Raw genomic sequence first — 12,391 nt, 5'->3', positions numbered from 1 at the left:
TTTGCTTTCATCTCCTTTGCAGCATTTGTTACGTGGCTACATCTAGCTGCAAGAGAAGCTGGGAACGTTCCAAACCTTTTTTTACTAGGGAAAAAGAGAAAATAGGTATTGAGAATTGAGAGATTAATAGAAGACAGTTTCTTCCACAAATGGGAAAAAGTAGGCTCTGTGGCAATACAATTTGACAATAAAAGAGTATTCCTTACATTGAATAGTAGGAAATTGAAACATTCAATCTGCCCTTTATGAAAAAGAATAAAACATAGTAAAACTTCCAAGTACACATGAAAGTAGAGACAGTGGTATAAAAAACCTAGGTATCCATCAACAATCTTTGAAGAGTAATTATTAATTCTGATACAACTTCAACTTTACCCCCATTCAAGTACCACTTCCACCCACTGATTGTTTTAGAGCAAATCTCAGGCATTGCATAGTTATTATTCATAAATATGTAGTATGTATTTTCAAAAAGAGAGAGATGTTTAAAAATATAATTGTAATACCATTGTCACATTTTAAAAAGTTAATGATAATACTTAAATATCATCAAATATCTAGTCTGTGTTCCGATTTCTCTGATAGTCTCATGAATGTTTTTCTCATTTACTTTTTTCTTATTGTTCAAATTAAGATCCAGCTTAGGTGGATATATCTTAAGTGTCTTTTATTCTATAATATTTTCTTTCATTTCTCTCCCCCCCAATTTCTTTGTTGAAAATTTTATTTGATGTAGAATTTCTTATATTTTGTTTTTTTCTGATAACATCCCCATGGTGTTACCCAACATATCTTTCTCTTTTTTATGTTTTCTTAAATTACTGGTACATGGAACTTTGGTTTTTTATTGTGATGTTAGCAGTTATTGATGATAATCGCCTAGAGGTATGAGTTACTAGATATTGAAAAATGATATTCTAATTCTATCATTCTTCCTTGATTAGCTAGACTACACCTATAAAGAAGTACTTATATAAATAAGTACAGTACACGCTCTAAGTACTTATATACATGAAGAGTATCTTCTATTAACATTTTGACTATCCTGAATTACATTTTACCTATGAAAGATAATAAATTCTTGATTTTTCCCCCTTGGAAAATAATGAGTTGGTTTTGTAACCTCTTCTAAAGTAACTGGGATTTTCTCCCTTCTATTTGGAATATCACTACAGACTTATGGATTTAAGTATATTTGAGCCTTAAATCTATTGCAGATATTATGTTTACAGATGCTCAATTTTCCCCACATTTTGGCAGCAAATAGTTCTAGCTTGTTTCAGAGTCCTACAAACACCTTAGTAGTCATTAACAGCTTCTTGACTTTTTGACATGACAAAATGTTCCAGACTTGTCTTGTATACTTTCCATTCCTCATTTGAAAATAAAGTAATAAATGGAATCGAACTTTTTGTATTTTAATGTCTGTAATATTCCACATGTCTCTTATTAAATGTCTCATAATGTATTTTTCTACATTATTTTAATATTTGCATAGTAGTCCCATTGTATGTATAGTTTATTTAAATAGACCCTCTGATTATTTCCAGTTCATAATTATCAGAATTATGAAGATGAATACCCATGTAGCTAGATATTTTCCTACATGGGTATATTATTATTCTGATCATAAAATCAGTACTTCTTTAATTGCTGAGGCAAACAGACGGACATTTTCAAGAGTTTGTTACATATTAGCACCGTTTTTCAGAATATTTGCATTAATTTGCATGGCAACCAACAATGTTTGAGTGCCATTTTCTTACATCATATGGGTCATTTTCATTTAAAAATTGTGGCCAATTTGATAGATAGAAATTTTACTCTTTTTATTACTAATCAAGATGAAAAATTTTTGTTGTCCTTTGAACATTTGATTTAGCCTTTTCTGAACTGTCACTTCGAACCCCTTACTTTCACCTGTACTAATTTATTCTTTTTAGAGTTATGTAAGAGCCCTTAATATATTAACTCTTGGTTCATTTCATGGTTTGATAATATTCTCCCCAATTTGTCATTTTATTTTTCAGAATTATGACATCTAATCGTTTTAAATGTTGATATCCATATTTATGAAATTTTACTTTATTGTTTTTGCCTTTTGTTCCCAACCTAAAAAGACCTTCTTACCTTAGCATTGTTGTTCATAATTGAGCCACTTCCTTCAAAGTAACACATTTGCAATGGCATCTACCTTATACTGTCAACACCTGAAGATAGCTGTATTATTTCTTCTTATATGGCATCCCACAAATACAGGGTCTTTGAACACAACTCAGAATAATCACCATTCAGATACATAAAACCCAGATATTTTATGGGTACATAAGAAAACTTTTCTATCCCTAATGAAAAGCTACTGAAAAACTTTCCTTTCAGGCATGGAAAGTTACACAGAATATGGTTGTTTCCCTTAATTTTTTTTCTACTGGAATACTCCTAAGGGCAGAAAAAAGTGATTAGGTCTCCCAGCGTAAGTGATAGTAGAGCTTGAGGCAGGTATAACATACAAAGGATTCTTTTTAATTTTTACTTTAAAATTTAAACACTTAAGCAAAGTTTGTCTTCCACTACTGAACATACTTGTTTGTGTTTTTCAGAAGTCAGATTTATTGAGGTATAATTTACATACAGAACCTATTACTCTCTAAAGTTGTACAGTTATATGAATTTTGACAAATGTATATAGTCATGCATTGTCACCACAATCAGGACATAGAATATTTCCATCATTCCAACAGCTTCTGTTATGTCCCTTATAGACAATACTCTATCCTCCATTCCACCCCGTGGAACCACTGACCTGATTTCTGTCCCTGTAGCATTGCCTTTTTCTGGAATGTAAAGGAAATCCTATAGAACATAGCTTTTTATGCCAGCATAAATTATTTTGAAATTTGGGGCACCTGGGTGGCTCAGCTGGTTAGGTGGCTGCCTTCAGCTCAGACCATGATCCCAGGGTCTGGGATGGAGCCCCACATCAGGCTCCTTCAAAGGGAAGATATTTAAATTGCTTTCAATAAACTTTTGATTTTGGAATTCTATCTTTTGGAATTTGGAAATAATGCAAACCCATAGCTAGTGCTCTGTGTGTGTGTGTGTGTGTGTATGTGTGTGTGTGTGTTTCAGAGAGGAAAAGGGCCGGAGGGGGAGAGAGAATCTTAAGCAAGCTCCACGCTCGTGCAGAGCTGGACATGAGGTTTGATCCCACAACCTGAGATCATGTCTTGAGTCAAAGTCAGGAGTTAGATGCTTAACCAGCTGAGTCACCCAGGCATCCCTAGTACTATCTTTGTTTTGATTCACAAACCCCACCTGTATTTGGCGGTTTCTGTTTTTCTGTCCCAGGCTGTTTTAGGTAATCGAGCACTCTATCATCGAGCATCTAACATCAACCAATTAAGCAGAGCTGGCTCTACTGAACACTTTGGATGAAATGTGTGGCCACAAAGTCCAGGCCTGTGTCATTCCCCATTTCTCTCCCTCTTTTTTTCTTCCTAACTTGCTCTTTCTTCTGCTAGATACAAATAGTACTGGTAGTAGAGGCAGGACTAGTTGTTGGGGAAGGTTTCATTGCATAAATACGTGGTTTGTGGCATTGGCCAAGATCTTGACAACAATGCCTGATAGAAGAATTATGTCTGGCTTTAATGAGTGTTTTCATATTATTCCCACCCCTCCCTCCTCAAGACCATCCCTTTATCATCTTACTAGATAAATAAGGCTGAAGAGACACCAGCATTTGGTTGAAGATGGGGATCAATTTGGGCATGGCATCTGCGACGCACAAAAACTGACCAGAAGATGAAGTAAGACCCATTATCCCCAAACTGACTCCAAATTCTCTGGAAGGTCCAATAACTTAAGGAAACCTGAGAAGAGGAATTGAATTTATAGCAGTAAGTATTTTTAAAGGAGAGTATCTGGTCATATTTTTTAAAATTGTTATTTCAGGAACAGTTGAAAATTTTCTTATTTATTGCACATTATAGAAACTCTAAAAACTCAACTGTTATTATTGCAGGAAAAAATTTTCTGTATAATGGCTATCTGAGGCAACGTTAATCTATTTCTGTTCCAGAGAAGGAAAGAGTGGCTCTGAGATTATTAAACTCTAGGTAACAAGTGATTATTTTCCTTATTGTTTTGGTCTGTTCTCTAAGTTTCACCTTTAATAGGAGGAACTTTTATCTGTATAAGCAGACTAAGTTAAAGCAGAAATTGTACTCTTTTTTTTTTCAACTGAAGTACAGCTGATACACAACGTTCATTGGTTTTAGACTCACAACATAGTCATTTGACAACTGTGTAGGTTAGGTGTGCTCACCCCAAGTGTGGCTACCATCTGTCATCATATAATGTGGTTACAGTTACGATACCACTGATTACATTCTCTATGCTGTAGCTATTATCCCTACAACTCATTCCATAACTGGAAACCTGGTTTTCCCACTCCGCTTCACCCATTTTGCCCATCCCCCATCCTATCCCCTCTGGTAACCCTCAGTTTGTTTTCTTCAGCAATTTTACTTTTTGACCCCAAGAGACTCTGATTTTCTACAGATTTAGTTTTAATTGGTTGGTTCAGCAAGAAAAGGAAAACTTCAACTGATGCATGACATTCATCACTAAAAAGTTATTTTTGAATACAATAATCAAGTTAGGTTCAATTTGCCAATTTTATTTTATTTACTAAAAGATCTGTGTTAAATTATAAATCCAACGTTTGAATCATAATCTTGAAACCATTGAATTATTGGCGAGTTTATTACATTTATGCTTTCTTTTAAAGCTCATTCTTTTCGGTATACTCAAGAGGCTATTACAGATTTCTGCTTTAGTAAGCATTTCTTATGTTCATTAAGATTTACTTTGAAATGGTCTCACCTTTATTGCTTTTATGCATGCTTGGACAGTAACATAATCATCTCTGCAAGATTGTCTCAGTATAGATCAGTTCAGTGGGTGACTTCAGCAACTATTTTTAAATGAAGATTATGGAGATTCATAGGTATAGGGCATTAGTTAGAAAAACTTAAGAAACTTAAGGTAGAGCTTTAACCATAATTTTGTTGGCAGAGTAAAATAGATAGCTGTAAGTTATAGCTATAATAAATAAAATCTCTACTTCATATTTATCCACTCACTAATTTTTTATCCATTAGATGTTGTCACCACAATGGGAAATAATAAAAGGTATAAAGAGAATACTACTGCCCTTAAAGTACAGGTTTGCATATGAGATAAGAAATGTTTGCCAGTAAGTTTAATTATGAAATGGGAAATGATGAGTTCCATTAGAGAGCTTCATAGAAATTATGTATCTGTTAGGAAATGCTAGGTTAGGCTGACATAACAAACAGCCCCAAATCTTAATAGCCCCAAATGACATGTTTATTTTTGATGCACATTATGTGCTCATTATGGGTTCACTAGGGGCTCTGCTCCATATCTTCTCACTCTTGGGCCCAGCCTAAGGGAGTTTCCGCTCCCAGGAATGTGACTGGTGTTCAACAAGGAAAATAGTGAGGGTGGGAAAACACGAACATTTTGCACTGGCTTTTATAGTCTTCTGCCCATATACCACTGGGTCAAAATAACTAACTTGGCCAGCCTGACTTCAAGGGGATTAACAAGTGTGATTATAGCGCCTGCTTGGAAGCAGGAGAACTAGAATATATGTGTCATCTTTAACGACTACAACAAAGGAGAATTGCATCTTAATAGGAAGACCAATGAGGGCTTCATGAAGGAGGTGACATCTGAGTTAGATTATTATCGATGAGTAGAATGTTAGATCTGGGATTAAAGTAGCTTTGTGGAAATAATAAGTCTTGTGAAACTAACCAAAATTTGAAAACAATGTTTCTTGAACATAGTTGGCTCTTTTTGTGACCTATTTCAGCATGACATTACAGTCAAAAGAATGATTAGCTCTTCATAATCTTGTCAAAATACTGAAGTCGTTGTGTGGCACAAGAGTGGGTGATCCCCTCAACATGCATACAGGAAAACTTAAAATTCTTGATTTTCTCTGTTTTTTATTTTTTATTTTTTTTATTTTATCATGGTATTTCAAAAAGCATAGAAACTGCTTCCAGAATGTCTCAACCCAGTTCTCTCCAGACTGATCTCACATGGGGTCAAACTGATTCTACACCAGTGTGATCATTCTACCCTTTCTGTTACAGAATTCCTTTCTCTCTTCCTGAGCTGTTCTCATTCTAGTGTAGCTAAATCTAGCCTTTCTGGACTTTTTTTTTTCTTTAGCTTTTCTGGCTCTTGGTTTTGCAGATACACACACCCAAAATCACCCAGTGCATTAGTCTCCCAAGCAACAGATGATATTTACTTTTTGAAGGTGAGGAGGAAAGAAGGCTATAAATACTTGTACACTGATATCTTTGTCTATTTTACCCAATGTCATGTGTGTGACTATGTTGTTTTCACAGAAACATGGCTCTTAGAGCCAGAGAGAATCTTGGGTTATTGGCTGGTCTTGCTTCTTGCTTCAGGTCCTTTAGGCATTATTATTCTCATGTTATTCGAGACTTGAGGAAGTGGTGTGGTGTATAAGGGTCACGGGTTGATGGGAAAACACGTGGATAAACATGGAGTTATTGACACTCTAATGTGTGCTTTTCAACCATACTACGCTACCATTCTGGCTGTTCTGTATTATGAACCTCCAAGAAGTCAATGTCAATAGACTTCTATTTAATATCTAAATGTTTAACAGCCTGCCAAATTCCGAACACTCGACTCACTCCTAGAGATCTAAAAGGTTACTTTTTACGAGGTCCCAACCTTCAAGGTGTTCACGACTCAGTGAAGACACAAATGCTGACCACTCTCGCCGAATCTAGTTGGTGACCGGGTGACTGGCGGAACAAACTGGAACGCGAGTGGAATGGAGCTGGTAGGACGAGGTTCTGCCGGAATTTTGAGTCGCGGCCACAACTGTGTGCGGCATTTTTGAAATATACAAAGAGGGGCCCCGGGGGTAGCAGTTAGAAGATCCCGTTTTAGGTCTTGGCAATGTCCCCCTCTCAGCAAAGGCATTACCTATTTTACCATTTTAAGCATATCTTGTAACTCTTCTGTGGTTTGGTTTCTTCCTCAGGAACATGGGAAGGTGGGACAAGATTATTTCTGAAGGAACGTCCATCGCATGAGAGCATTTTTAAGGAAAAGAAATATTTGAGTTCATCACTAAATTCCTCGTTTCGAAAATGAGATTCTGAGAGGTAAGGTCGATTTGCCCAACACCTCCACTTTTGTTGACAGGCTAATAGTTCTTCTCTTTCCCCAGCTGCTGCCTCTCTCAAAACTAATGGGATTTTATTCATTAAAAAGAGGTTTCTTAAGAGCAGGTGCTCGAGAACTATTAGCACCAGGAGTCCAGGTTAAATTTTCTTTCTGAAAATATTGAAAATGCATTATTTTAAAAGCATAGTAACCAATGTAATAAGGCAAAAAAAAAAAAGGAGGAAAAAGGAAAGAAAGGGCATTCAAATGGGAAAGAAAGACATAATGATGTCTGACATGATTTACTATGTATAAAAACCCTGATGTGTATGAAAAAGAAGCTCCTAGAAGCAGAAGGAAGCTAAAGCAAATAACTTCAGTGTTTCCGTACAGCAATGCAGTAATTTTGTCTGGGGACGATGTGGTTTCAGCTATTAACTCCTCCATGATGGCTTTCCTGTCATAAAAGCATCTCAGGGTGACAGTTTGGGGCGTGTGCCCTTGGCCAACTTCAGCGAGTATATTCAGGAGCTGCGTCCCAGGGGCTTCACTCCCTGTTATGGGAACTACCGAGGGCAGGTGCTAAGAGCCCGTCACTAGATACGGATTTTTAAAATGACAGTTTTTCAGTCAAGTCAACAGACGTAAAATATGTACACGTAGCATCAGAAATGATGCAAGGTGTAGATATTGAGATTAAAAGGTAAGGGAGAGTGGCACCTGAGTCAGTTAAGTGTCTGTGCTCAGCTTAGGTCATGATCCCGGGGTCCTGGGATCCTGGGATTGAGCCCCTCATCAAGCCCCGCATGGGCTCCCTGCTCAGCGGGGAGCCTGCTTCTCCCTCTTTTTCCCTCTCACTCTGTCCCTCCCCACCCCCACCCCCTGCTCATGCTCTCTCTCTCATTCACTGTCTCTCTCAAATAAATAAATAAAATCTTAGAAATAAAATAAAAATAAAAGATGAAGGGGGTAACGTCTACTCCACTGCCCCCTCCCCCGAAATGAGTAGTTAACATCTTACATTCTTGCTGAGGCTGTAGAGCTCACATATAGGAACATGTAGGAAATGATCATAAAAACAGACACAGTAAGTACAGTTTTGAGCATAGAAACACTTGCGGAAAATGGTGTTAATTGTACCTACTCCGAAGGTTAATTACGGAAATTCAATGACATTCATGTAAAATCACCATTTAAATTGTAGAGCTTTGCAAATGTCTGATGATTTCATTATTTTTAAGGATATTACTATATTAATGGAGAAAGAGCATGGAACTTGGCATTTTGCAGGGTTGATCGAGTGTGGCTTTGGGGGGCTTATCACAGCTTATTCATTTCTCTACTTCTCAGGTCCCTCATAAGTAGAATGATGATTGCTTTTTTTTTTTTTTTGGGGGTTGTTCTGATGAGGAAATGAGCTGCTCCTGCTCTGCATTTGGTTCCTTGCTCAGAATCTTGCACAGAGCACTTAGGAAATACGAGCTTCTTTCTCTCCCTGGTTATTGTAAACAGCCATCACTCATTTGTCACTGACCTGTTCACGTCCCTTTTCTCTACTTCATTTCTAACCGGTTTGCTCGGGAGGTAAGCAGACTAGCCCACTAGACAGTCCCAGGATATTAAAAAAAAAAGGAGCCAGGGGATTCACCCAGCCCTTGCATTTCTCCCTCCCTTTCTCAGAGAGAAACAGGGGTTTCCCCTCCCGCTGGCCAGCCAGGGCTCAGCCTGGTTTACCTTTTCAAGGGGGCCCAGCTGCTTGCTGCTTCCTTATTTGAGCCCATGGGCAAATTCTTAAATATCCTCTTAGTAGTGATCTCACCTTGGGATTAGGGAATAAGGAAAATAGAAGTGCATGTTAGCCACCTAGGGAAAATCCCAGAGCATATTGTCATGCATCACAATGACTACTTTGGGATTAGGCACAGAGCTTATTTATTTATTTATTTATTTATTTATTAACATATAAGGTATTATTTGCCCCGGGATACAAAACAAATGAGAAATGATACTACGCTGGCCGGGGGTCTTGGTTACAAGAGGACTTTTGATTGCTTTCTTTCTTTCTTTCTTTCTTTCTTTCTTTCTTTCTTTCTTTCTTTTTTAAGCTAATATTTATTTATTTATTTATTTGACACAGAGAGAAAGTACAAGCAGGATGAGCAGCAGAGGGAGAGGGAAAGGGGGCTGAGCAGGGAGCCCCCACACTCAACCAATTGAGCCAACCAGGCTCCCCAGAGGACTTCTGATTTCTAAACGTGAGTTAATTCTACTTCTCCTTAAGTAAGAGAACACATTTAAATGATTGATGATTGGAATTTTGCTTCTCTGACCATGTCTTGGGAATCTGTGAAAGGCTGATCTCAGTTCTGATGAACCGTTTTGGAAGCTGGCTCTGTTTCCCTGGGCGGGAGCTGCAGGCGCAGGGAGCCAGGATGCTGGGTCCGAGACCTTGCAGACGTGCTGGAGTGACTGCGGTTGCTGAAACCCCTGTTGCGATGACGGCCTGCATAGTGTTCTTACTCTCTTCAACCCACCTCTGACGAAAACTTGGACAGGGGGTCCTAGTGGTCTTGGAGGAGTCATTACTATTGCCTTTACAGAGAAAATGTGACCCTTTCCTTCTGCGCTCACTATACCAGTACATGGTACTCACTCCCTTGTAAAAGCCCCTCCAGTGGAAAATGTTCCAGTTGGTAGTTAGATATGGCGGAATTAGGGAAAATTAAAACTTAACAGTTTTTCTATGTCACTGTTTAAAATTTTAGGGCGGCTTTTTATTTAATTCACTTTACCCTCTTCCACACCAATTCGCAGCCAAGCCTAATGCTGCACACACACTTCCGTATCTTAATTTTGAAGTTTCTGCAAAGAGTCACAGAGAGGGAAACGTACACACCACCGTCAAGGGAGAGGCTGTGTGGCTGATGGGCTGCCTTTGTGACAACGAAATCCCTTTAAGTTCTCTGTGTTTCTGATTTTTTTTTTTAATTTTTAATTTTTTATAAACATATTTTTATCCCCAGGGGTACAGGTCTGTGAATCACCAGGTTTACACACTTCACAGCACTCACCAAAGCACATACCCTCCCCAATGTCCATAATCCCACCCCCTTCTCCCACCCCCCCCCAGCAACCCTCAGTTTGTTTTGTTAGATTAAGAGTCACTTATGGTTTGTCTCCCTCCCAATTCCATCTTGTTTCATTGATTCTTCTCCTACCCACTTAAGCCCCCATGTTGCATCACCACTTCCTCATATCAGGGAGATCATATGATAGTTGTCTTTCTCTGCTTGACTTATTTCGCTAAGCATGATACGCTCTAGTTCCATCCATGTTGTCGCAAATGGCAAGATTTCATTTCTTTTGATGGCTGCAGAGTATTCCATTGTGTATATATACCACATCTTCTTTATCCATTCATCTGTTGATGGACATCTAGGTTCTTTCCATAGTTTGGCTATTGTGGACATTGCTGCTATAAACATTTGGGTGCACGTGCCCCTTTGGATCACTACGTTTGTATCTTTAGGGTAAATACCCAATAGTGCAATTGCTGGGTGGGAATGCAAGCTGGTGCAGCCACTCTGGAAAACAGCATGGAGGTTCCTCAAAATGTTGACAATAGATCTGTGTTAATGAAGGAAATCAGCGTATGTTTATTTTGTTAGTGCCTCAGTGCCTGCGCAGGCTTTCCCCGGCATCAAGATCAGGTTCTTTGCTCAGCATGGAGTCTGCTTCCCCTTCTCTCTCTGTCTGCCTCCCTGCTTACTTCTGATCTCTCTCTTTGTCAAATAAATAAATAAAATCTTTAAAAAATGTTGGTTAGATCTTAAAAAAAAAGAAAAGAAGAGAAAAAAGAGTCTAAGGGAAATGATGGTGCCAGGATCAAGGGAGAGGAATGTCACTATGGAAATAAAATTAAATCACAAAAACTTGACTCATTCTCTAAAGCCTTTGAAAGTGCCCAGAAGTTTAAGCATCTTGACAAACATTTCTACCAGCTTTCTTTTTATCCATCTAACCAAACATCATTTAGATTTTATAAGAAACTCATTCGCTTGCATTGTTCTTTAAGGTTTGTTTTGGGTATCCTGCTATAGAGCAAGAGCCTGCTCATTTTCTTTAAAGGTTGTATTTACGTTCATTGGTGATGTAGCACAGTAAACGAGGGTCACAGCTGGTTTTTACATTGGGGTGACATGGATCTGTGTGAAGTAGCCCTAAACCGACCACTAATACATAAATTGTCATTTCTATAGGAAAGTGTGAATCTCGTCCCTGACAGCTGACCCTCTGGCAAATGTAGGACACGGACTAAATACTCAAGTCTCAAGTTGGTGCATTTTCATTTCCCTCCCTCCCTCCCCCACAACTCCCAGCCACCTGCATCCCTAGCTCTCTACCCCGTCTCTCTCTCTCTATCAACTTAGCAAGCTGTCTGGCTTTCTTCATCATTATCTGTTTTCCCCAAGTTCTCTTCCACTTGTGTTCTAGACAGTCTTTGCTACTTTCTAAGACAAATAGCTTCCATGTCTCTCCTTTTAACCATTCGACAGAAGACCAAAACTTTTACCTTTTAACTACAATTTCTTTTGTATCTTTTTAATTTCTGAATCTCTTAACCACGCCTTCTTTATTCTTCTTATCATCCCTGCCTTCAGTGACTCTAGACAAATGGAAAGGCCATCTCCCTGCTGTTCTTCTTTACATTTATTTGGAACACTACAATGCTCTTCATTTCCTTCTTATTTCTTTAAGGACTGATTTTTTTTTTTTTTTTTTTTTTTTTTGGTCATTTCTTTCGGAAACTTAAAACATTTCCAATGTTTCCTCCTGTCTCTGTGGGAGACAACTTTGCTTTTTCTTCTTTTTCTCCCCACACCCTAATTCTGGCTGTGAGTTCAATGTCCTCTTTTATAGTATAAGGCAGGTCACCTGCTAGCGGTGGTGCAAGGATCTAGCATCAGAAGGACCAGTGTTTGGATACTGAATCTTTGACCTTGGGCAAGTTATTTGACCTCTCCAGTCTAGTTTCCCAATCTGTAAAAAAGGTCCAATAATACCTGTGCCTTTAGTAGAGAGCGGTTGTAAGGCTTAAATCAGATCCAGTAAGAATGCTAAGCCCAGGGCCTGACAGGTAGTA

General features: G+C 38.3%; 1 long non-coding RNA gene across 1 annotated transcript; it reads left to right on the top strand.

The window, feature by feature from the left end:
• The first annotated feature begins 3,735 nt into the window (after positions 1-3,735).
• LOC309847922 lies at positions 3,736-9,495 on the top strand. The gene is made up of 3 exons (XR_014302723.1): positions 3,736-3,899; positions 7,124-7,247; positions 9,386-9,495. It is a non-coding gene; the product is annotated as an uncharacterized lncRNA (long non-coding RNA).
• The last annotated feature ends 2,896 nt before the right edge of the window (positions 9,496-12,391 follow it).

Source organism: Mustela nivalis (assembly GCF_964662115.1).
Source record: "Mustela nivalis genome assembly, chromosome: 14".
Taxonomy (NCBI): Eukaryota; Metazoa; Chordata; class Mammalia; order Carnivora; family Mustelidae; genus Mustela; species Mustela nivalis.
This window is presented reverse-complemented; position numbering and strand designations above follow the sequence as displayed.